General features: G+C 41.2%; 1 long non-coding RNA gene and 1 pseudogene across 1 annotated transcript; one reads left to right on the forward strand and one right to left on the reverse strand.

Moving 5' to 3' along the window:
- Positions 1–27,471, reverse strand: part of LOC134316941 (zinc finger protein 850-like) — a 1,214,164-nt pseudogene that overhangs the window by 814,454 nt on the left and 372,239 nt on the right.
- On the forward strand, positions 1,792–2,547 carry LOC134317997 (uncharacterized). The gene is made up of 4 exons (XR_010013315.1): positions 1,792–1,869; positions 1,978–2,150; positions 2,233–2,352; positions 2,429–2,547. It is a non-coding gene; the product is annotated as an uncharacterized LOC134317997 (long non-coding RNA).

Consider the following 27,471-nt stretch of genomic DNA (forward strand, 5'->3'; position numbering starts at 1 on the left):
ATTGAAAGATTGGTGCAGCTAAAGGCAAGTATTCATTTAATATAGTTATGAATAAGATGTACTTTAATTTCATATTTGCAGTTAATTCATTGTTAATTGATCATTGCCAGGTCAGTGCATCAATATTGAAAGGGTTTGTGAAAGATAGATTTGGAAAGCAAATGAAATTGAAGGATCTGCATAGTATAAAGCAGCAAGTTAAGAAAGCAGAGCAGAGTGACCACACAGATGCAGAGCAGATTGTCAGAGTTATAAAACATTTGAAAGATCAAGGCCATACAGCTGAGATTGGGGCAGATGAGAGTGGAAGCATTCAAATGATTTTTATTCAGACCCAGAAGATGGGACAGGCATTCAAAAAAAATCCAGACATAATCTTTGCAGATGCCACCTACAAGACAAACATGCAGGGTTACACTCTTCAGTGTATTGCAGTAATGAATGAACAGGGCTTAGGAGAACATGTCGCATATGCCTTTTTGCGAGGCGAAACTGAACAGCACCTGTCTCAAATGTGTGCTCTTTTCAAGGAGAGAAATGCTGACTGGAGCAGAATCAGAATGTTCATGGTGGACAAAGATGCAACCCAAATGAAAGTGTTACATGAATACTTTGAAGGTGCTCTTGTCTTTCTGTGCTCTTTCCATGTAATAAAACACTGGAAGAAAAGAATAGCAGAGCTGCTTCTCACAAGACAAGCAAAGAAAGCTCTTCTGACCACATTAGCATCAATTTTGTACAGTGACACCAAAGAGCAATATCAGCAAGGTTTGGAAAAACTGAAACGTGAATGCCCAGATCAAAAGTTTGTTGATTACTTTTTGACACAATGGGATGCTCAGAAAGAAAAATGGGCCCATTTCTACAGGAAGAAGTTACCCACCATGGGAAACAACACAAATAATAGAATTGAAAGCCACTTCCAGAAACTGAAAAAGGTGTTGCACCAAAATTTGTCAATATGTGCAGCTCTAAAAGAATTGATTAAATTCATTGAAATACAGGAATGTGAAAGAAATTTTCAAGAATGTTCAGAGATTACTACACATTTCTTTGACACACGGGCAGGTTCACAAACAGCAATGGAACTATCAAATATTCTGACAGACAAAGCCTACAGAATGGTGATGGAGGAGTTACAAATATCAGAAAGTCAAAGTTTTACCATTTTAAAAGAGGAGGAAGGGTACTTTGTACAATGGCAAGGGAAAGGTAGACACAAGAAAAACAAAGTGGACACAGCTATGAAAACATGTTCTTGCACCTTTTCTGTAACATTTGGTCTACCCTGTGCACATATTCTTTTCTGTCGAAAACAAGAAAATGCTCCAGTTGTAGACCACACAAGCATTCATCCAAGATGGCTTAAACGGGATGAGGAAGTCCTTCAGGAGTTTGTTAAAAATGGTTCAGGGGACTGCCAGGTTATGATGATGCGAAAGTCCAAATTCAGTAGCAATAAAATATTCAATACTGTTTGTCCTATTGCCATGGAGATAGCATCTCTGATTGCTAGATGCGGAGGCCAAGAATATCAGGACAAACTTCAAGTATTGAGAAATTTATTAAATTGCTGGAAGGCCAACAAACAAAGTGTAGTACTTGAAATTGCATCCAGCACTGAAGACTGTAGCCACAGTGAAGACAAACAAATGTTTGAGTCTGGAGATAGCCAAACATTTTTGGATATTAACAAGACAAATGATAATGTAATGAGTGCTGACAAATACAGTCGTATTCATGATCCAGAGGTAGCAGAGCTTGATGCTAAAGATGCTGTTGCCGCCTGTTCCAGCCTTAAAATCACACCGGTTAAAAGTAGACGGGGAAGGCCAAAAAGGCAAAGAAACTTTACTTTCAACAAAAAAGGTTAGCACGTATTTACTTATGACATTGTAAAATACTGTACAATAACAGGACATGAATTTGTCATGAACTGTCAAGCATTTAACATGTTTGTCATTGACATGATTACAGCCAAGAAACGTCTGCATGAACCAGATACAGAGTTGAACGATCTGCCTTCATTCCTTGTCCCATTACAATGCCAAGTGATGCCAACACCAGATACAGGTTTTAGTGTTGGAGGGATTACTCTCTATGATCTTGACCTGGACACCCTTAAACCAGGAATGTGGCTTAATGACAATGTAAACAACATGCACTACTCAAGTAAATGTTCACATTTTCAGTAGTAATAATAACTTATGAATAGTGTATGTGTTTTTTAAGGTTATACATGCCTACCTTGGACTCGTGGCAGAAGAATCTGTCAAGCCAGTTTACATACTACAGTGCTTTATTGAAGGGTTTTGGAGAAAAGGACAGTACACTGTGTGGCAGTACAAAAATGTAAGCCATTGTACCACATGTCCTGTCCAGTTACAAAAAATAGTGGTGCAAAGACTCAATTTTTATGTGCCAACAGGTGCAGTTTGAGATGTACCAGTGGATATTGCTGCCTGTGTGCAGGAATTCACACTGGTTCCTTCTGGCAGCAAATGTTGAGTTGCGCAATGGACTCGCAGCCAAGTGTGACTAGGCAGAGGCAGTACCTAAATTACTGGAGGTATTCAATCTTTATCATATGTTGTATAAATTGGAGGATGAAAGTCAATTTAGCATAATGCATATAAATGCTAACTTTTTTTTTTTTTACTATTCATAACAGAAACTTCATGAAAGAGCGGGCTGTAAGTGGAGAGAAGTTGGATGGCTGGTCAAGTGGAAGCATCTCTACAGTGACACAGGAAGATGGCTCTAGCTGTGGCATATTTGCGCTGATGGTAAGTGTAATTCATAAATGGTACAGTGTATCACAAAAGTGAGTACACCCCTCACATTTCTGCAGATATTTAAGTATATCTTTTCATGGGACAACACTGACAAAATGACACTTTGACACAATGAAAAGTAGTCTGTGTGCAGCTTATATAACTGTGTAAATGTATTCTTCCCTCAAAATAACTCAATATACAGCCATTAATGTCTAAACCACCGGCAACAAAAGTAAGTACACCCCTAAGAGACTACACCCCTAAATGTCCAAATTGAGCACTGCTTGTCATTTTCCCTCCAAAATGTCATGTGACTCGTTAGTGTTACTAGGTCTCAGGTGTGCATAGGGAGCAGGTGTGTTCAATTTAGTAGTACAGCTCTCACACTCTCTCATACTGGTCACTGAAAGTTCCAACATGGCACCTCATGGCAAAGAACTCTCTGAGGATCTTAAAAGACGAATTGTTGCGCTACATGAAGATGGCCAAGGCTACAAGAAGATTGCCAACACCCTGAAACTGAGCTGCAGCACAGTGGCCAAGATCATCCAGCGTTTTAAAAGAGCAGGGTCCACTCAGAACAGACCTCGCGTTGGTCGTCCAAAGAAGCTGAGTGCACGTGCTCAGCGTCACATCCAACTGCTGTCTTTGAAAGATAGGCGCAGGAGTGCTGTCAGCATTGCTGCAGAGATTGAAAAGGTGGGGGGTCAGCCTGTCAGTGCTCAGACCATACGCCGCACACTACATCAAATTGGTCTGCATGGCTGTCACCCCAGAAGGAAGCCTCTTCTGAAGTCTCTACACAAGAAAGCCCGCAAACAGTTTGCTGAAGACATGTCAACAAAGGACATGGATTACTGGAACCATGTCCTATGGTCTGATGAGACCAAGATTAATTTGTTTGGTTCAGATGGTCTCAAGCATGTGTGGCGGCAATCAGGTGAGGAGTACAAAGATAAGTGTGTCATGCCTACAGTCAAGCATGGTGGTGGGAATGCCATGGTCTGGGGCTGCATGAGTGCAGCAGGTGTTGGGGAGTTACATTTCATTGAGGGACACATGAACTCCAATATGTACTGTGAAATACTGAAGCAGAGCATGATCCCCTCCCTCCGGAAACTGGGTCGCAGGGCAGTGTTCCAGCATGATAATGACCCCAAACACACCTCTAAGACGACCACTGCTTTATTGAAGAGGCTGAGGGTAAAGGTGATGGACTGGCCAAGCATGTCTCCAGACCTAAACCCAATAGAACATCTTTGGGGCATCCTCAAGCGGAAGGTGGAGGAGCGCAAAGTCTCGAATATCCGCCAGCTCCGTGATGTCGTCATGGAGGAGTGGAAAAGCATTCCAGTGGCAACCTGTGAAGCTCTGGTAAACTCCATGCCCAGGAGAGTTAAGGCAGTTCTGGGAAATAGTGGTGGCCACACAAAATATTGACACTTCAGGAACTTTCACTAAGGGGTTTACTCGCTTTTGTTGCCGGTGGTTTAGACATTAATGGCTGTATATTGAGTTATTTTGAGGGAAGAATAAATTTACACTGTTATATAAGCTGCACACAGACTACTTTTCATTGTGTCAAAGTGTCATTTTGTCAGTGTTGTCCCATGAAAAGATATACTTAAATATCTGCAGAAATGTGAGGGGTGTACTCACTTTTGTGATACACTGTATATCTAAATTTTAGCTTTGTGTGCCTGTGAAGTTTGTTCTCTTAGTATGTATTTTTTTCTTTTTGATCTCTCAGAATGCTGAAGCTTTGATAAAAAACGCTGACCCAAGTGATGTAAAACAAAGCCAAATAAATAAAATCCGGCTGTACATCCGTGATCGTCTGATAGCAGCTCCTAAACGCAATTGAACATTTTTTTTTTTACTTTTTGTAATGATTTTTTTTTTATTTTTGACTTATACACTACAGACTGTATTTTACAGAATATGTGAACGTGAATGTGTTTTGTGTAATGAAAGGAAAAGTAATACATTTTAAAAAGGTATCTTGTGTCGTGTGTTTTTTCTTTCTTTTGTTCTTTCTTTCTAATCAAAATTAAGATAATTTTGCACTGGACAATGGTGTAGGTATTGGTTGAAACTGATTCTCACATTACCAATCCTAGTCTGTTCCTAAAAGTTATTTTTACATTTAATTAATGTAATCACTTCATGTGGCTATTATGGAGTACTCTGTTATTAGCTGTATGACTATTATGAAGCACTCTAATAATAGAGTCAAAAGAGGAAAATGTAACAATACACAACAGTTACAAATACAAAAACATTTACTAGTGTTGTTCATATACTCTGTGGACAGGCTTAATTTTCTTTATTATAGTATTTATTGAAGTGTTTATAAATAATGCTCAGATATATGCTTAGGTGTAAACTACAATGACTTTTAACCAATTTGGTGATTGTCGCAAGCAGAATAATTTTTTTAGGAAAAAAATTAGAATGCATGGTAGTCAAGAAGCACATATAAGACTAAAATTGTCATTCAGTATATTTATCATTGGAATTATCAGTCACCACTGCTAATTTAAATGTACTTTTTTTTTTATGTGTAGCTTAACAGAAATAAGGGTCCAAGCAAAAGGATAGCTAAAAAGCTAAGTCTAATTATTAGACAGTTACACAAAGGTGTGAATGGTATATACATGTATTTCTCTTTAAATTAGGGTACAAAAAAATACATCATTGTTTACACATGGATGTATAAATTGCTGTTTGCTTCAGGTTGTGTATTTTTCAGTTTCACACCAGTATATAAACACTATACATGGACATGCTAAAGGTCAAAGGATAGCAGTAAATTGATCATGAAGTGGCGTTACCTGGGGGTGGCTTGGGAATGCCCATATCTGTAAAAGTTGTAGGTAGTTGGAGGTATTATTTTTTGAGTAAGGCTGACCACTGGCCAGTGTGCTCATGGCAAGGCGATGCGAATTAATGGAGTTTGAGTGATGTAAGATTGTGGGTACCAGATGGGTGGGACATTTAACATTCCTTAATCCAGTGTCACATGTACTGGGAATATGTCATAGAGGGACCAGAGATCCTGCACCTACAAATACCACTGACCTGTGGGTGGCTATCCAGATGGCATGGGTCAACACCCCTCCAGATATTTCTGTCGACTTGTGGAACCAATGCCTGCTGCACTTAGCCAGGCTAAATGGTTACCTAACATGATACTAGTTCCTGTACCAAGACTTTTGGCATGTCAGTATATATTGCTATTTTACACCTGGGTGTAGATAATGTATAATGTAAATAATGCCATTTAAAAATACACAATCTGAAAATAATATAAAAAATTGTAAAATTATTTGTAATCTTGTGATATTTACACCTGGGTGTAAATAGTATACATTGCCGTTTACACTAGGGTGCAAATTGTACACTTTGCTGTTTACACCAGGGTGCAAATAGTACATTTACATAGTAAAGTAAATAGTATCTGCTGGTTGTATGCACCCGGGTGAAAATAGTATGTAATGCTGTTTTCACACCTGGGTGTAAATAGTATACATTGTTGCTCACACCAGGGTGCAAATAGCATCTGCCTTATTTTAAATGGTGATTCCAACTATTAAAAGTTTTCTTTCATTAAACATCATTTAGAACTAGTAGTTAAAGGTACTGAGATGAATTGAGCAGCTTTATGTACAAGATACAAACATTAAAAACATAATCAAATATATTTTAACATTTAACATGACACTTGTAGTGTTAAACGTTGGGAAAAGGTGTTAGATGTTAATTATATAATTAATAACCTAAAATGAATCATGGGGCACCTGGGGATTATAATGGGAAATCACCAGAAAAAATAGATTTAGGATAAATCAGTTCTGTTCTGTAGGGGTAAAGTTCTTTGAGTCAACTATTCCTCATTACTGGTCATTAAATTTACAACACTACGTTTGAAGAATTACAATGTTTATTAAAAGTTAAAGACAGCATAAAAACAATGATTAATCATGGAATAAACAATTAAACAACATGAAAGGCAAAATAAAGGTGTGGATAGTAAATCAATACTAAGAACTTATAACTGGAACACTTTGGTGAGAATTGTCAGGCAGTTGTAGCCTAGTGGTTAAGGTACTGGACTAGTAACCAAAAGGTCGCTGGTTCAAGCTTCACCACTGCCAGGTTGCTGCTGTTGGGCCCTTAAGCAAGGCCTGTAACCCTCAGTTGCTCAGACTGTATACTGTCCCAGTACTGTAAGTCGCTTTGGGTAAAAGCATCTGCTAAATGCTGAAAATGTAAATATGAATCGTGAAATGGGCCTAATTGAGATGCCTGTTGAGATCAATCAGTAATAGACGTACGTGTTAAGAAACAACAGAAGCAAGCCCTTCACAGAGCATAGAAAATTGAGTCTACCACAGTTTGTTTGTAGTCCTTTGTAGCAAGAAATGTCTTCTCATTCATCTATTGGCTCTATCCTTTATCCCAGGTAAGCTCTACGACGCAGGACATGAATCTTTGGTGTCCTTGGTTTGCTTTTCTTCCTTGAAAAGGTCTGCAAGGAGACTCACGCAATGCTTCACATGAAGAAGTTGAATTCTGCCTGCGCAACTGAATCTGGATCGTAGTGCTGGAAAATGCTGCCTTGGCTAAAAACAACGTTTCAGAAGTCCAGTAGAGGCAACCAGTGCACTAAACGTAACTAATTTACTACAATCAAATCTTAGAGACTGAGAACCAGAAGTCGAGACTGTGAGCTCTGCGATCTGCAAAAGACAGAAGCAAGCAGGTCACTTCTCCTTCTTTTTCTGCTGACTGGTTCTTTTCTTGCGCAGTTCTCTTCTCATCTGAAGTTTTCTCCTCCACGTTCTGTAAAAATGTAGAGTAAGGGCTTAGGTCAGTGTAGTCCCAGGCCTGATGCTCCAAGAGTCATACATTTTGCAGATAAGGGAACTCCAAGGGATGGTCCTAATGTCCATAAAAAAGATCCATGACACTACATCTCCCCAACTCGGTTTGATGCTCTACCCACAGAAGAGGGTCAGACCGCCAGCAGAAGGAATGGCTGTTGATGTTGAGGTATAGTAGACACACATTTTCATGCTCATATCAGTGGCTTGGTTCTGATGAGTGGCAGTATGAGTTATGAATCTAGGCCTAAATGTGAGTGTGGTACTGTTAGGATCACCTACTCCTGTAGCTCTATAAGGTCAGGGGTCCCATTTTCTACCTTTTCTTCAGTGGAGTTAATGGGATAGTCTTGCTCCCATTTATTTTGTCTAACGTGCAGAGCAGTTACCTAATTCTGTCTGCAGCCTCTGTGTGCATTTAAGGTAAATGTAGGTGATCGCACCAGTGAGTACACACCCTAGTCCCACCATGGTTGCTAGGATCGTGTTTGAGACCGATCAGGAATGAAGGAGAAATTGGCTGGGTGTTCAAGGCTCCAACGCTATCTTTTTAAGGATGTTGTTAATAGAGGTCACCTCTATGGCCTATGGTCCATCAATCTGGACATGCGTAATAGTGGCCGGCTTCAATTCCAAAGGGTGCTTGGCAAAGAAACCAGTGGCTTCCAACTAATTCTCTACTTGATGCCAAAGTGTTACAGTGGTTGCACAGTGGGCCTAATTTACTGGATCTTTTTGGTCAAGGTGCACATGCACAAATTTGGGGCCAAATACAATCCAGGTTTATTGTCAAGATAGGTCACAATTGGTGGAGTCTGGACCTTTATATGTGTCTCACCCTGCCAAAACCCGACATTAACCACATCTTTTAACAAGTAAATGTTTTTGACAGAGAATATCGGTAGGTTGATAATAAACGCCACAGTCTTAGGGATTGATGTAGAGGTGTACAGCACTAACCAAAGTATAGGCTAGGTGCGCTTGTAAATCAGTAACCATTTTCCAAGTGGCTGCAGAGAGAATGTACCAAGGAAAGGGGTACCAAATAGGCTGGAATCTTACTCATGGCTAGGTTATCTATTGAAGAGGAAATTTCTCGCAACATATCAGACATTAACATATTCAGGAGTTGAGTATGTGCTTGATCTACATGAAGCTCAGAGAGAAGAGTTTCCAGTTTGCATGGTTTTGTTCAAGGCGGCGTTATAGGTGGTTAGCACTACAACCGTGCCAACACACAGTCCACCTCCTCTGCTTTTTCTGGAGTCTCTGGTCCTTTCCCTCCACTGCCTGTGTCGCTTCACTGGTGGAATAGCGATACCAAACGTCTCTGATGTGTTCCGTATCTCCGGTGGAATAAAAGTTGTGTTAAATGGAAAAGCGGTGTGATTATCCCTTATAAAAAACAACTCCGATCTATTGTATTTGATAAGAGCTACTGCCCTACTGATAAAAAAAGGAAAAAGTAAAAGACTTAGAATAAAGAGAAGATCAGGCCAGGCCGCTGCATCTGTGTGCGCCGCCATCTGAACATGTCTGGGATGTTGAACATGTTGAGATGTTTTGAGGATCACTGTACATGGAGTATAAAACCTCAGCCATGTAGCAGTGTTCACTGGACTTGGTGAATGCGAAATGCAGGTTAAGTTCTTCCCACTGGTCCAAAATGTGTGAAACCGCTGGCTCAATGGAGAGCCAACATGTGGCACACACATTGGTTATTTGTAAAGGTTTCTCACCACAGTTGATGGTTTTATATATGGCCTTGTAGGCCTCCCTGCACTTTTAAAACCAGACATTTAAAACCAGTTATAAGTCTCCTGTACCAAGTACTCCACACTACGGGGGATGGTGTCATTGGAAGCATGACTTACAGCAAGCTGCACAGAGTGACACACACAACGAATAAGAACCAGATCTTTGAGGCCATATTCCTTCTGTAGCACTTTATGGACCCCATTATTAATCCCCATCATAATAGAGGCATTGTCAGTCCCTATCCCCAGGAGTTTCTCTTCTTAAAGACGACACTTCTCCAGGAAAGCCACTATAGATCTGGCATCTCCTCCCTCCAATTCAACAAGCCCCAGACATGTTGAGACAATTGTGTTTGGTGTCATTAAAGTACCTTATCACAACCCCCAGGTACTTAGAAACACTTACATCTGTGGACTCATTGAGGAGGAGGCTGAAACTCTGGTCACCCACATCTGCGACCGTTTTTAGAAAGTATGGTGCTAGAACACCATTAATCATTTCCATGCACTTTGTCCTGTACATTTTGAAATGGAGTCTGAGAAAGCAGCTTTACAGGCTCCCCCAATGTGATCACATGCCAGAGTGAAACAGTGTTTAGCAATAGCTAATGCCATTGTCGCTTTAGCTTTTTTTGCAGAGTCAATTTTTTACTAATTAATGTGGAACTGTTATAAGGCTTTGCCTTTTGAGTATGTTTCTGAGTTGTCGTGTTTTTTTTTTTATATATCACAAAGTTTGGCGTAGAAATCTTACAAAACAGGCAGTATGCCCATGTATCATCTCCATTAAATGGCTTCAACCAGCTTTTGAATTCACTCTATAATTCCCACTCCTTTCTGTATTTTTGAGTGTACAGTTTAGACATAGACATGATAAGCTAGCTAGCTAAATGTTTAGCTTATTTTACAGAGAGGCACACACACAGTGGACGAGCTGAATAAGTGGCTGAGACTGTGTGCATTCTTTTCCTCGGATGCATCAAACTCTAGACTAGTATTGAAGAGCACATGTTTTAATGGCCCTACTTTACTGGTGGGAGCTACATGCTTTTGCTCATGGGCCTTACATTACACTTATTACCTGCTTTAGTTCCAGTTAATGGTTTCTGGACTGGGTGACCAATATGATGGCCATTTTTCCTAAGATTTTGGCTAGGTCTTTGTCTATAAGGTCATGTCACGAGTACTGCACTATGCAAATTGTCAATAACGACTTAAGTTCATCAAGGTTTGTGTTTTGGGCGATTTTCATATATTTTGGTGCCAAAGATTTAGTCATGTCTGCCAGTGCCATCTATATATCCCTGTAGGAACATCCTTCACTGAGAGAATCTGATTGAGATTCTTAGCTATATAGCCAATGACAATTATTAATACTTTTAAGCCTCCATTATAAATCAGGGATAGTGAGAATGTATTTCTAAATTTTATGAGGGTCGTTTTACATAAGAAATCACAACTTCTTGCTAAAATGATCCTTTTAAAATCTTTTTTATATTTTCTATAATTTATATTGTTTGTCAGTGCAAGTTCACTGTGTAATAACCGGCCTTTTATTTTAATAGTTGCACAAAAATTTTCATTCAACGTTTCAATGCAGAAATAAAGCAAGTTTGAGCTTGTTTGAAATTTTCATATAAGGCAAAGTGACTTACTTCCTAAATTTAGAGCTGCATTCCTCTAAAAGGGAAATGTAAAACCAACCAGTCAAAAGCAGCTAATTATAATGAGTAGAAGTTAAAGTGAGAGAACATGGGGGTGAAAGTGAAATTTGCATGAAGATGGCTGAGTGATCTGCTTTCTCCCAGAATAGAGCAGCACTTTCACCAGATGTTCTTCTTTGATTTGTTGGATATTTAGTAATTGTATATACAGTGGTACCTTAACTTAATGCCATTTGGTTCTGAGCGTGGCACTGAATTTCAAGGTATTTTTCCCATAAGGATGTTTGTGAAACCTGTTGTGTTTCATGGTTCTGTGGAACTGCATATATTTCATTATGTGAATATTTTATTATATATATTAAAAATAATATTATAATATTATATTCCATTACCAACAATTTATTCCTGTAGCAAATGTTGTTTACAATCACCATATTACATTTTTAGCTTCTAACTAATTCTGATCTGGAGTTATAGAAGTAAAAAGAGTCCATGTTGGTCTCCAAAAGTCTCCAAGAAGAAAAACAAGTGGATTAAATCCCTGATGTAAGAACACACTGATGTAGATTTGGTCTCAATTTGAAGAAGAGAAGCTCAGGTAAGCAGCGGTTATGATTTTATGCTGCTCTGTGGTTGATCTGGGTCGCGGTGCTGCTGTTTATTGTGCACTTTCCTTTTGCAATGATAGCAAAGCGTTATCATGATCATGGACAGCATTAATGTGAACAAAGCGACAGTCCCACACAGTTCGAGTTTAAGCTAAAAGTCGAGTTTAAAGCTACAAATTTATCCACGAAGGGCGTCAAGTTTCAAAGATTTCAAGTTTAGGGGACGTCGAGTTACAAGGTACCACAGTATTTATTGAAGGTTAAATATTAAGTTACTGTTTATTTATTGTTATTAATACTTATTTTTTCTCTTGTTTATATGAAGATTAATAAATGATATTAAAAATAAAAATGTTTTTAATGTAGAAGAAATAAAACTACTTACTGACACTGAGTTTGGTTCCTCCACCAAAAGTGTAGCACAGTGATACATTCCAATGAAGCCGTCGTACAAAAACCTCTGTTCCACTCCAGTGATTCCACACACACACACACACACACACACACACACACACACACACACACACACACACACGCACACACACACACACACACACGCACACACACACACACACACACACTACATGCTTCAGTGCTCTGTCAGTGTTTAAAGCTCTGTGAGTTTAACACTTCATGACTGAGAGCTGCTGACCAGCATCTTCACCCACATCAACCATGACCTTCATCTCCATCTTCATCTGCACACTGGCTCTCTGCACTCAAGGTAACACGATGCTTTATGTTCTACTGGTGGGGAGGCTCTGCCATGTGGAGAAGATCCACTAGATGAACTTCAAACTCCACATGGTTCTTCATGTAGTGAACGTCTTTATTCTTCTTATTGTTTTCAGGATCCAGAGGTCAGGTGACTGTGACTCAGAGTCCTGCAGTAAATCATGTTGATCTAGGAGCTTCAGTCACCATCAACTGTAAAACCAGTTCTGCTGTTCTTTCTACTAGTTTGGGTCACTATTTACACTGGTATCAGCAGAAACCTGGAGAAGCTCCTAAACTCCTGATCTACTACTCTAACAGAAGAGCATCAGGTATTCCAGATCGTTTCAGTGGCAGTGGATCTGGATCTTCCTTCACTCTGACCATCAGTAGAATTGAGACTGGAGATGCAGGAGATTATTACTGTCAGAGTTACCATAGTGGTAACATCTTCACACAGTGTTATATGGTGGTACAAAAACCTGGGTGAGTGGAAGTGTACAGTAACTGCACTGCTGCAGCTGGGACCGACTGCAGGTGCTGAGGGGGAGGATGTGATACAGTACAATCATTCACTCTGTACAGGAAACACCTCACTCACTCACTACTTCTCCTAAATACAAGCTTTATTATTATTAACATAATAACAACCACTTCATCCTGATCAGGGTCACAATGAGTCTTGAGCTAATTGTGAAAATTTACAAGTTTACTGACTCACCTGTTCCCTACAAGAGGTGATTAAGAGCCTTTAATTAACCATCACCAATTTTTTTTTATTTTTTATCTCTTTATTATTACAGAAGTTGGGACAGTGGCATATTTATTCTCTCATTTAATCTATTAGTGTCATTTAATGACTGATGTGAAATGTTGCACTTTTCTGTAAAAAAATCTGTGATTTTTGAAAAACAAAGTCCATAAAATTAAGCGAATTGTCTCGTGAATTTAGTTTACATTTACATTTTTATCCAAAGCGACTTACATAACAGTTACAGTATTTTATTGTACACCACACCATGAAGATCTTTGAGCGAGTTATCAGCGCATGGCTCCGGAGCATCGCCTCTGTGTCACCGAACCAGTGTGGTTTTGTGCAAGGCTGTGGCACCACGGATGCAATTCATGCCACCCGTCTTCTCTTGGAGAAGCACCGTGAGAAGAACAAGCAGGTGCACATGGCGTTCCATGACCTGGAGAAGGCCTTCGACAGGGTGCCCCACAACCTCATTTGGCATGCCCTCTGGTCACATGGTATACCTGAGGCCTACGTGGCTTTGATCAAGCTCCTCTATACCGATACCACCAGCTCTGTACGCTGTCCAGTTGGAACCTCACCACCTTTCCCCACCACTGTCGGTGTTCACCAAGGCTCTGCCCTCTCGCCACTCCTGTTCATCCTTTGTATGGACACGGTCACCGCCATTCTGCAAGCGCCCCACCCATGGTCACTCCTCTATGCTGACGACGTCTTCCTTGCGAGTGAGACCCGTGAGGATGTGCAACGTCAAATCCAGCAATGGAAGACCCGTCTGGATGATTACGGCATGCGTCTCAACACCAATAAGACAGAATACATGGAATGCGGCACCCAGACCAATGGCACCATCAGCATCGGCGGCAAAGACCTGGAGAAGACTACAAAATTTAAATACCTTGGCTCCATCATCAGTAGCGATGGCAACACCCTTCCCGATGCCCGAGCCCAGGTCAACGCAGCATGGCTGAGGTGGCGCCAAGTCACAGGAGTGCTTTGCGACCACCATATGCCTGACCATCTCAAAGCCAAAATATATAAGACCGTCGTCCGCCCAGTGGCCCTCTATGGCACCGAGTGCTGGCCGACATCTGTAAAACACGAGCAAGCCCTCCATGTCATGGAGATGCAGATGCTCAGGTGGAGTCTGGGGCTAACACGGCGGGACCACATCACCAACGAGGACGTCCGGAAACATCTGAGCATTGCCCCTATCCAAGAAAAGATGAGAGAGGCGAGGCTGCGTTGGTATGGACACGTCATGCGGAGCAAGGCAGATACAGTGGCCCGAACAGCCCTGCAACTGAACCCTCAAGGGCACCGGCCAAGGGGGCAACCAAAGATGCAGTGGCTGGATTGTATCAATGTAGACATGAAGATTGTCAACGCAGCCCCAGAAGACATCTTAGATTGCACCAAATAGAGATGACTGTGCACAAGAGCAGAGCCTGCACTGCGGGATTAACGCCAGAACAGAGAGACAGTATTTTATTGTCTACACAATTGAAGGTTTGGTGGGGCTTGAACCAGCAACCTTTTGATTACTAGTCCAGTACCTTAACCACTAGGCTACAACTGCCAATTTAGTAGGGTCCTATACATTTTGCTTCACAATGCACCATGTGTTTTTAATCGGAGGCAGGTCTGGACTGCAGACAGGTCAGTCTAGCACCTCTTACTACCTCTTAAATGTCGCTTGGCATGAAAGAAGCAGTGATGCCCTGAAGGAAAACACAGTTTAATTAAAAGCACAAGTTGCTCCATAATCTTTAAATCCCCATTTACATTAATGGTCAGTGCTGTGCAAGTAGCCCTTGTCGTTCTCAATAACACACCCTTATACCACGACTGTTGCTGGCTCTTACATTCTGTATTGCTGGTAATCAGGATCTTCCTTTTGCTCTTTGGCCTGGACAACACATTATTTTTTATTATTTCCCAGAACAATATTTGAAGATACTCTGTAGATGGTACATTTATTGCAGCTGTTGGACTGATTTTAATACATAAACAAGGTTCCAAATCTTCAGTACAGTCTTCAGTACCAGTGCTCACATCTGAGTCTCCATTTGATCCACACAGGTTCTGCAGAGAGAGATATGATGAGTTTATTTAGTTTTTACTCCTGCAAGGTGAGAAGGGTGAGAACGGTTTAGTTGGATAAAGGTATAAATATCCAGAATAATCTGTTATGGGTTTAAATTCCGTTAGGCCTGATGATGAGCCCTGATTTCAACCCCATTCAACAGCTTTGGAATGAACTGGAACATCAGTTCCAAAAGCTTTCCTGACTGGCATCAATGTCCGACCATACGAATGTTCTTTTGACTGTATGGGCACAAATTCCCACAGATATACTTCAAAGTCATGGAGAAGCCTTCTCAGAAAAGCGGCTGTTGTTCCAGCTGAAAAGATCACATAGAGATCACCATGTTTTAATAGCATCTGATTTTGAAATGTTATGTCCAACAAGCTTATGGTCAGGAGTCTGAATACTTTTGGCTCTATTGTGTATCTTGGTTTTATTATTTTGTGATGAGACATGGACTCTCCCCTGTGGACCACACAGTAAAGAAATGAAGATATTCTGTGTAGGGTGCAGAAGTCCTCAGTGAAACAAACCAGTGTGTTAGACTGCATCTCGTCTCTCACTGTAGAAGATCAGAGCTTCTCCCACAGGTGCTGCTTAAAGCTAAGTATCTTATTCACTGTTATTAAAACCTGAATCTGAAGCATGCAACATGACAACAACCCCAAAACTGGAATGTCCAAGTCAAAGCCCGGGTCTTAATCCTATTGAGATGCTGTGGGGTGATTTGAAACTGTCTGTGTATGCAAGAAACCCCTCAAACCTCACACAGCTGAAGAAATTCAGCATGGAGGAGAAAAACTTTCTCACAGTTGATGTCAGAGATGGTAGATGGTTATAGGAAATGTCTAACTGAGGTTATTTCAGACAAAGAGGGAAATACCAGCTATTAGGGCATACGGTCTCCTAACTTAAGTTTTTCAGTTTTGTTTGTTTAATAATATAATCTCCATCTCAGTACTGTTCAAATGAAGCTCAAATGTTTATATGTTTAAATATGTTAGAAAAGACAAAGGTTCTCATTTCACATGACACACACACACACAAACACACATATACAGGGGTTGGACAAAATAACTGAAACACCTGTCATTTTAGTGTGGGAGGTTTCATGGCTAAATTGGACCAGTCTGGTGGCCAATCTTCATTAATTGCACATTGCACCAGTAAGAGCAGAGTGTGAAGGTTCAATTAGCAGGGTAAGAGCACAGTTTTGCTCAAAATATTGCAATGCACACAAAATTATGGGTGACATACCAGAGTTCAAAAGAGGACAAATTGTTGGTGCACGTCTTGCTGGTGCATCTGTGACCAAGACAGCAAGTCTTTGTGATGTATCAAGAGCCACGGTATCCAGGGTAATGTCAGCATACCACCAAGAAGGACAAACCACATCCAACAGGATTAACTGTGGACGCAAGAGGAAGCTGTCTGAAAGGGATGTTCGGGTGCTAACCCGGATTGTATACAAAAAACATAAAACCACGGCTGCCCAAATCACGGCAGAATTAAATGTGCACCTCAACTCTCCTGTTTCCACCAGAACTGTCCGTCGGGAGCTCCACAGGGTCAATATACACGGCCGGGCTGCTATAGCCAAACCTTTGGTCACTCGTGCCAATGCCAAATGTCGGTTTCAATGGTGCAAGGAGCGCAAATCTTGGGCTGTGGACAATGTGAAACATGTATTGTTCTCTGATGAGTCCACCTTTACTGTTTTCCCCACATCCGCGAGAGTTACGGTGTGGAGAAGCCCCAAAGAAGCGTACCACCCAGACTGTTGCATGCCCAGAGTGAAGCATGGGGGTGGATCAGTGATGGTTTGGGCTGCCATATCATGGCATTCCCTTGGCCCAATACTTGTGCTAGATGGGCGCGTCACTGCCAAGGACTACCGAACCATTCTGGAGGACCATGTGCATCCAATGGCGGTGCCGTGTATCAGGATGACAATGCACCAATACACACAGCAAGACTGGTGAAAGATTGGTTTGATGAACATGAAAGTGAAGTTGAACATCTCCCATGGCCTGCACAGTCACCAGATCTAAATATTATTGAGCCACTTTGGGGTGTTTTGGAGAAGCGAGTCAGGAAACGTTTTCCTCCACCAGCATCACGTAGTGACCTGGCCACTATCCTGCAAGAAGAATGGCTTAAAATCCCTCTGACCACTGTGCAGGACTTGTATATGTCATTTCCAAGACGAATTGACGCTGTATTGGCCGCAAAAGGAGGCCCTACACCATACTAATAAATTATTGTGGTCTAAAACCAGGTGTTTCAGTTATTTTGTCCAACCCCTGTATATATATATATACGTATATATATATATATATATATACATATATATATATATATATATATATATATATACATATATATATATATATATACATATATATATATATATATATATATATATATATATATATATATATATATATATATACATATATATATCTGTAGTTCATGTTGAGCGTGGTAGTGATGCACTTGCTTAATAAAGAAATAAATTCCACTTGATTAACTTCTTCTGTTATGGTACCGAATCATCGCGTTAGCCGAGCATGCTATTACATGAACTATGGAAGCCCCAAAGGGTCAAAACACACTTCGTGTAGAAACGTCCATCAAACCATTGTCACAATACAACCACAGAAAAGTCTGTTACAATAACTACGCCTTATCCCACCTAAAGCACCGCTGATCTACAATGTTTGCTGATGGAGAAATTTTAACCTACAATCTGACATATATATGAAGTCAAGTGTCTCTGCTGGATAGTATTACTGCCTAGTATGTGAGTGAATAAAACTCCCTTACAGTTTTCTCTTGTCCCAGCAGTTTTTAACATAAGTACATTTAGCATAAAATGTGTTCACCATTTTAATTGTACATTTCACTTAAAAATCCTTGTTTTCTATAACATTTACACAGATTTTTTAAAAATGTGATTAATTGTGATTAACTATATGAAATTCTGAGATTAATCATGATTAAAAATGTTAATCGTTTGACAGCCCTAATATATATATATATATATATATATATATATATATATATATATATATATATATATATATATATATATATATATATATATATATATGTATATACAGTATATATATATATACATATATATATATATATATATATATATATATATATAATAGAGCACAAGTAGTGGTGGCTGCAGCTTTATATTATTTATATTATTTTTCCTTAATAGAGAATAATAATATGGTATAATAATTGGTATGTGTGCGCATGCGCGAGAGCAGCGTGCAGCCCGTTACAGTTGCTCATTGTTTACAGTCGCTGTTACTTTATTATCTCTATTTATACTTAATTTAAGTTTTTATACTTTTAGTTAGTAACTTTGTGAAGCTGTGCCCTCTCGAATCATGCTAGTAGAGAGAGTTTTGGTTTATTTTTTCGTTGTGAAAATACTTTTTTCACTCACCGCGGCGCAGCAACATGTCCGTTTCGTATACAGCCGCGAACAGCTGATCGCGTTGAAGCCGGCCGGCATAGCAGACATTACAACAAACATCCCGGCAGAATTATGGAGACGAACACACAGGGGATGCAGAGGAGGAATGAACCAACGCACAGCTAAAGCGAGAGCGAGACGACGGCGAATTTTGGAGAAAAAAGCATATAAACCGCGCGTCCCCTCCGTTGTTATGGGCAACGTGAGATCACTCGTGAATAAAATGGATGAACTTACAGCACTAACCAGGAGTCAACGGGAGTACCGGGAATGTAGTTTAATGTGCTTTACGGAGACATGGCTACACCAGGACATCCCGGATAACATCGTTTACATCGATGGTTTTCAGACTGTTCGTGCTGACCGGTGCAGCGCGGCGAGCGAGAAAAGAAAAGGTGGGGGTCTCGCCGTCCTTATTAATAACCGCTGGTGTCACCCTGGTCATATAACCATCAAGGAACAAATCTGTTGCCCCGATTTTGAACTGCTTGCTGTAGGACTCAGACCATATTATTTACCGAGGGAGTTCTCGCACGTCATAATGGTGGCTGTTTATATTCCCCCCTCGGCAAACCCGAGGCCTGTGATGCCATACATTCATCTATAGCACGTCTCCAAACCCAACACCCGAATGCCTTCATAGCCATTTCAGGTGACTTTAACCACGTCACTATGACGAAGGCACTACCACACTTTACTCAGTATGTGGACTGTCCCACCAGAGAGGAGCGAACACTGGATCTGCTGTACTGCAATGTTAAAGATGCATACAGCTGCTCCCCCCTCCCCCCTCTGGGTAGATCTGACCACAACCTGGTACATCTCAGCCCCTGTTATGTGCCCATTGTTAAGAGCCGACCTGTGACCACACGGACAGTGAGGAGATGGTCAGAGGGGACTCATGAGGTACTGCAGGACTGTTTTGAGACCACAGACTGGCAGGCACTCTGTGAGCCGCACGGAGAGGACATCGACGGGCTCAATGAGTGCATAACAGACTACATAAATTTCTGTGTGGACTCCATTGTCCCAACCAGGACTGTAAAGTGTTACCCAAACAACAAACCATGGGTAACGAAGGACATTAAATCCCTCCTTAACGACAAGAAGAGGGCATTTAGAACTGGAGACAAAGAGGAGGTGAGAACGATCCAGGGGAAGCTAAAGACCACAATCAGAGAGGGTAAAGACAATTACAAGAGAAAGCTGGAGTGTAAACAACATGAGAGAGGTTTGGAGTGGAATGAGGACCATCACTGGTTTCAGGTCCAACGACAGCAGAGAAGTAGAGGGCAGTGAAGACAGGGCCAACGAACTAAATCTGTTCTTTAACAGGTTTGACACTGCAGGCCCTGACCTCCCCCGTCCCGACTCCACCGCTATCTGTCCCCTGCAGCCCACCCCACTCACCCTCCCTCCAATCCTTGATTGTCTGCCCCCCTCCTGTGATAGCCCAGCTCACACCTCCAACCCCCCATCACAAATCTCCCCTACTGTGTACATCACTGCTGACCAGGTGAGGAGCCAGCTGAATAGACTCCACACAAACAAGGCTGCTGGCCCCGATGGGGTCCCCCCCAGGGTCCTTAAAGCCTGCGCCACCCAGCTGTGTGGAGTCCTGCAGTATGTCTTCAACATGAGCCTGAGTCTCCAGCGTGTCCCCGTGTTGTGGAAAACGTCCTGCATCGTTCCTATTCCGAAGACGCCCTAGTGACGTCAAAGACTACAGACCAGTAGCACTGACGTCCCACATCATGAAGACCATGGAGAGGCTAGTCCTGGACCAGCTCTGACCCATAGTCCAGCCACTTCTAGACCCACTCCAGTTCGCCTACCTGCCACGTCTGGGAGTTGAGGACGCCATCATCTACCTGCTTGACCGAGTCTATACTCACCTGGACAAGCCAGCCAGCACGGTGAGGATCATGTTTTTTGACTTCTCCAGGGCATTCAACACAATTCATCCGGCTCTTCTGGGTGAGAAGCTGACAGCGATGCAGGTGGACACCCCCCTCGTGTCCTGGATTACAGACTACCTGACCGGCAGACCTCAGTACATGCGCCTGCAGCACGGTGTGTCGGACAGAGTGATCAGCAACACCGGAGCACCACAGGGAACTGTTCTCTCTCCCTTCCTCTTCACCCTCTACACCATGGACTTCAGCTATCGGACTGAGACCTGCCACCTTCAGAAATTTTCTGATGACTCAGTGATAGTTGGATGTATCAGCAAGGGTGATGAGGACGAGTACAGGGCTACGGTGAAGGACTTTGTCACATGGTGCGAGCTGAACCATCTACAGCTTAATGTGACAAAGACAAAAGAGCTGGTTGTGGACATGAGAAGAAAAAAGGCACCGGTGACCCCTGTGTCCATCAATGGGGTCAGTGTGGACACTGCTGAGGACTACAAATACCTGGGAGTGTACATAGACAATAAACTGGACTGGAGTAAAAACACGGAAACCCTCTACAGGAAGGGCCGAAGTCGTCTCTACTTTTTGAGACGGCTAAGGTCTTTCAACATCTGCAGGACTATGCTAAAGATCTTTTATGAGTCTGTGGTGGCGAGTGCTATCCTTTATGCAGTTGCATGCTGGGGCAGCAGGCTGAAGGTGGCAGATGCCAACAGACTGAACAAACTGATCCGTAAGGCCAGTGATGTGGTGGGTGTGGAGCTGGACTCGCTGACGACAGTGTCAGAGAGGAGGATGCTGTCTAAGCTGAAGTCCATTATGGACAATACCTCTCACCCGCTGTACAACACACTGGAAAGACACAGAAGCACGTTCAGTCAAAGACTCATTCCACCCAAAAGCACCACGGAGCGCCACAGGAGGTCATTCCTACCTGTGGCCATCAAACTTTACAACTCCTCACTTAAGTAATAGACCTTACAATACGTGCAATATGATAGTTGTATCATAAATAGTGCAATATATGTCACCACTGCATCTGCCACTTTATTTTAAGAGCGTTTTAAGTGTATTTTAAGAGCGTTTTGCGTTTTGCCACTTTAGCGTTTTGCCACTTTATTTTAAGAGCGTTTTTACTTTACTTTACTTTTTAATATATTCTTACCTTTTAATATTCTTAATACATATATACAATCTGAGCAACTGTAACATCTGAAATTTCCCCTCGGGGATCAATAAAGTATTCTGATTCTGATAAGAATAATCCTATATTCCTTTTTGAGACCAAACTAACTAAAAATGTCAATGAAACTGAATCTAATACACCACCAGACTGTACCAGCCATGATTGTTTTAAACTCTTTAATGACACGACTTCAGAGTCAGTCACCTGGCATCAATTCACTCTGACCAGCATTAGTGATTAGAGTGACGTATCCAACAAGATAATCCAACTAAATTCCTTTAATCCAATCTCCCAAAATGAACTAACTGTGTTGATTAAATCATCAAAATCATCATCGTGTATACTCGATCCTGTTCCAACTCGTTTACTTAAAGATTTACTCCCAGCTATTGTAGAGCCCCTGCTTACATTAATCAATGCATCCCTTAGCCTTGGGTACGTACCTAAATTGTTTAAAAGTGCTGTTATTAAACCCCTGATTAAAAAACCTAATCTTGATCCACATGTTCCGTCTAATTATAGGCCAATAATGTGAGGGACAAGTTGTCTAACCTGGTGCTAAACCTAAACACGTTATCTGTTACTCCCAGCCCAGATGTAAAAAACTTGGGTGTCACAATAGATTCAGATCTCTCCTTTGATATACACATTAATAATATTACTAGAGTTGCTTTCTATCATCTGCATAATATCTCTAAAATAAGAAATATACTATCTGCTAATGACGCCGAAAAACTGATCCATGCGTTTATAACTTCTCGGTTAGATTATTGTAATGCTCTTCTAACTGGATGCTCTGGTAGATCCATAAACAAACTCCAGTTAGTTCAAAATGCAGCAGCTCGAGTGCTAACTAGAACTAAAAAATTTCATTATATTAGTCCTGTTCTATTGTCTCTACACTGGCTGCCATTTAAATTCTGCATTGATTACAAAATACTTTTACTAACCTATAAAGCGCTACATGGTTTGGCTCCACAATATCTGAGTGAACATATTAATCACTACAACCCAGCGCATCCACTTCGCATCCACTTCGCTCACAAGATGCAGGGTTACTTATACAGTCATGTGAAAAAATTAGGACACCCTATGAAAGCCTGTATATTTTTTTTACATATTTGAACATGTGAATATTTAATATCAATTTTAACAATACTGAGGGATCCAAGTAATATGACTAAACAATTAACAATTACGGCCTTTTTACTACTTTCTGTAAAATGTTATTTAAAAAGAATGCAATTTCTGGTGAGGAATAAATTAGGACACCCCTACATATTGTCCCACTTAAAATAGTTAAGATCACACACAGGTGTATCACATCAGGTGCACATGATTAGAACATCGCTACCCAGCATTTTGAATGAGGCTTGTCCTATTTAAACCTCAGAAAATTAGTTTGGTGTGTCCCTGACTGTTGAAGTGAGAGTGAGCACCATGGTGAGATCCAAAGAGCTGTCTGAGGCCCTCAGAAAGAAGATTGTGGCTGCTTATGAGTCTGGTAAGGGATTTAAAAAGATCTCAAAAGAATTTGACATCAGCCATTCCACCATCCGGAAAATTGTTTACAAGTGGAGGACATTCAAAACAACTGTGACCATGCCCAGGTCTGGCCGTCCAAGCAAGTTCACCTCCAGAGCAAGTTTAATTGTTTAACTGTTTAATTTTCATGGGAAGTGTGCAAGGAGGAAACCTTTGCTTTCTAAGAAAAACATTAAGGCCAGACTGAAGTTTGCCAGAGAGAAGACCAAGACTTCTGGACTAATGTTCTTTGGACAGATGAGTCTAAAATTGAATTATTTGGACACCAGAACAGAAGACACGTTTGGCGTAAACCAAATACAGCATTCCAAGAAAAGAAGCTCATACCAACTGTGAAGCATGGAGGTGGAAGTGTCATGGTTTGGGGATGCTTTGCTGCAGCAGGACCTGGCCAGCTCACCATCATAGAATCCACCATGAATCCTACTGTGTATCAGAGGGTGCTTGAGGAACATGTGAAACCATCTGTAAAAAAAATTAAAGCTGAAGTGGAACTGGACCCTGCAACATGGCATCAACCCAAAACATACCAGTAAATCCACCAAGGACTGGCTGAAAACTAAGAAGTGGAGAGTCCTGGAATGGCCAAGTCAAAGTCCGGATCTTAATCCCATTGAGATGCTGTGGAGTGACTTAAAACGGGCTGTACATGCAAGAAACCCATCAAACATCTCACAGCTGAAAGAATTCTGCATTGAGGAGTGGGGCAAACTTTCTTCAGATCGATGTCAGAGATTGGTAGATGGCTACAAGAAGCATCTCACTGAGGTTATTTCAGCCAAAGGGGGCAACACTAGTTATTAGAGGGTAGGGTGTCCTAACTTTTTCCTCCATTATAATATGCATTTTTGTTCATATCTTTTGTTTCATGAGTAAAACAATGTTAATTATTGTTGTTTAATTGCAATTGAATCACTTTCTCTTCCAGAAATAAACAAAAACAAGATTGGGCATTGATATGTGAACATTTCTTAATAAAGAGCTGCCTATTTAATGGGGTGTCCTAAATTTTTTCACATGACTGTAGTTCCTAGAATTAAAAAGATCACGGCTGGGGGAAGAGCATTTTCTTACAAAGCTCCACAACTTTGGAATAATCTTCCTGTCTTTGTTCGTGATTCGGACACGTCTTAATGATCAAGTCCAGATCGAAAACATATTTATTTACTCAGGATTTTGATGATTGTTAAACATTTAATCAAAACTGTTTACATTAGCTGCACCCTCACTGCCTGGTGAAAATACAATAAAAATCTCAGCCACAGTTTTTCTCCATCTGCTAAAACCTTTTTTTTATAAAATGACCAAATGTTTTTAATCAGCATGAATCCATTGTTTTAAAGTAAACTTACAGTAACGAGCACGATTCTGTACCAACACACTTAAGAGTTTCACACCATTGTTTTGCTGATTCATGTCAGCTTAAAAATCTTAATTTTTGATAAAATCAGCAAATATGCTTTGTCATTGTCACAATTTGTAATAATAAGTATCTTATATGGTAAAGAGCAAAGCTTGGTGACTGGTATGGCGCCACTTTTACCTATGGGTTATTTCTGTGTGGAGTTTGCATGTTCTCCCCGTGTCTGCGTGGGTTTCCTCCCACAGTCCAAAAACATGCAAGTGAGTGACTACCGTTCCTGTCATGAATGTAACCAATGTGTAAGAACATGACACAAACATGACATAAACAAACAAACAAACCTATAGGTTACCGTACTGTTTTTATAGGTCTTTGCAAGAATGTGCTGATGTTCTGGTATATTTCAGTTTTAACAGTTTACATAAACTCTTAAAAACAAGTTATACAACCATGAAACAGCAAAAAACATTAAAGTAGATAAAATCTCACTGAAACACATAGAGAAAAACAAAATTATTATAACAATATAATAAGGGAGGGAAGACTGGCCAGCTTCTATCTCTTCTCTAGTGAAGGTTCTGGTTAACCGCCACCCCTATGGAATATAAAAGCTGACTTTCCATTTGGTCTAGCAGAGATTCAGCCATGGGGTACATGCACTTCATGCACTTCCGGCATTTCCTGGATTTGGTTGGTCATCTTCCAGTTCACCTGTGTGGGTAGGTGATGGTGGTGAATAATCAAGAAGAAACCAGAGACGTGAGATCAGCCAAATCTTCTTATTTTATTTGTACTTTGTTGATCTTACTGTTTCACAGAGCTTCATCCACACTGATTGTAGACTGTAGTGACTCTGTAGATAATGAAGTTCCTCTAGAACTGAGAGAATGAAGAGTGGCTCATTGTTCTCTCTGCAGGTTGTGTGATTGTGGTGTATCAGATGAAGGTTGTTCTGCTCTGGCTTCAGCTCTGAGATCAAACCCCTCACACCTGAGAGAACTCAATCTGTCTGATAATAATCTAGGAGATTCAGGAGTGAAGTGTCTCTGTGCTGTACTGGAGAATCCTCACTGTAAACTGGAGATACTGAGGTAAGATCATCTCTCTGAGAATCACACATGAGCTGCTCCTCACTAACTCATCTTCTCTAATAGTGAGACTGAAACAGAGGATTTAGGTTTGAATGGAAGTTGTGTCTTTAAGATAAGATAAGATAGCCTTTTATTATCCCACAGGGGGAAATTTGCAGTGTTACAGCAGCTTTCAAGAATACAAAAAATAGAGAAAGACAAAGTGTTTACATGTATGTACACATGTTAAAAAGTAAGAATATGTAAAAATTACAAAAATATAAGCAGTATTTATAGAGGAGTTAACCAAATATTGCACAGTTTAAAAATATTACACAAAGTACAGCAGGTACAGCAGGTATTGCACATAATTTAAAAGTAATTACCCAGAGAAGTTTTGTGATTTAGTTTTGAAGTGAATTATTGTGATGGTAATTGTCTACGTTTGGGGCGGTGCCGGTTGTATAACCTGACAGCAGACGGAAGAAAGGAGCTGCGGTATCTCTCCTTTGAGCAACGTGGGTGAAGAAGCCTGTCGCTAAAGGAGCTGCCCAGTGCAGCCACAGTTTCATGCAGTGGGTGATCAGTGTTCTCCATTAAGGATGACAGCTTGGTCATCATCCTTCTCTCTCCCACTGCTTCCACCGAGTCCAGGGTGCAGCCCAGGACAGAACTCGCCTTTCTGATTAGTTCATCCAGTTTCTTCTTGTCTGCTGTTGTCATGCTGCTGCCCCAGCAGACAACACCATAGAAAATGGCTGATGCCGCCACCACCGAGTCATAAAAAGAGCTGAGAAGGGCCCCCTGAATTCCAAAAGAACGAAGCCTCCTCAACAAATGCAGTCTTCTTTGGCCCTTCTTGTACAAGGCCTGTGTATTGTCCGACCAGTCCAGTTTATTGTTAAGGTGAACACCCAGGTACCTATAGGAGTTAACAATCTCGATATTCCATCCCTGGATGCTCACCGGTTTCAGTGGATGTGGTTTTGACCTTCGAAAGTCCACCACCAGCTCTTTTGTTTTGCTGGTGTTGATCTCAAGGTGGTTCTGTCCACACCAGTCTACAAAGTTCTTGGTGAGTTCCCTATACTCACTGTCGTCTCCATCCAGGATGTAGCCAACAAGTTCATCGGAGAACTTCTGAGGGTGACAGGTTGCTGTGTTGTAGGTGAAGTCCGCGGTGTAGAGGGTGAAGAGAAATGGGGCCAGGAATGTCCCTTGTGGAGCCCCAGTGCTGCAGAGGATTGTGTCTGAAACACAGTCCTTAAGCCGCACATACTGTGGTCTGTTTGTTAAATAGTCCATTGTCCATGTGGTGAGTTGATGATCCACCCCTGCACTCTCCATCTTGTTCCTCAGTATACTGGGTCTGATGGTGTTGAATGCACTAGATAGGTCGAAGAACATGATCCTCACAGTGCTTCCTGCCCTGTCGAGATGAGAGAGGGATCTTTGAAGAAGGTAGATGATTGCATCTTCCACCCCAATGCCTGACTGGTAGGCAAACTGTAGCGGATCCATCACTGGTTTAACCAGTGGGCGGAGATAGTCCAGAACAAGTCGCTCCATGGCCTTCATCAGATAAGAGGTCAGTGCCACTGGTCTGTATCCATTTAAATCAATGGGATGTGCAGTCTTTGGTA

The sequence above is a fragment of the Trichomycterus rosablanca genome, chromosome 1 (assembly GCF_030014385.1).
Source record: "Trichomycterus rosablanca isolate fTriRos1 chromosome 1, fTriRos1.hap1, whole genome shotgun sequence".
NCBI lineage: Eukaryota > Metazoa > Chordata > Actinopteri > Siluriformes > Trichomycteridae > Trichomycterus > Trichomycterus rosablanca.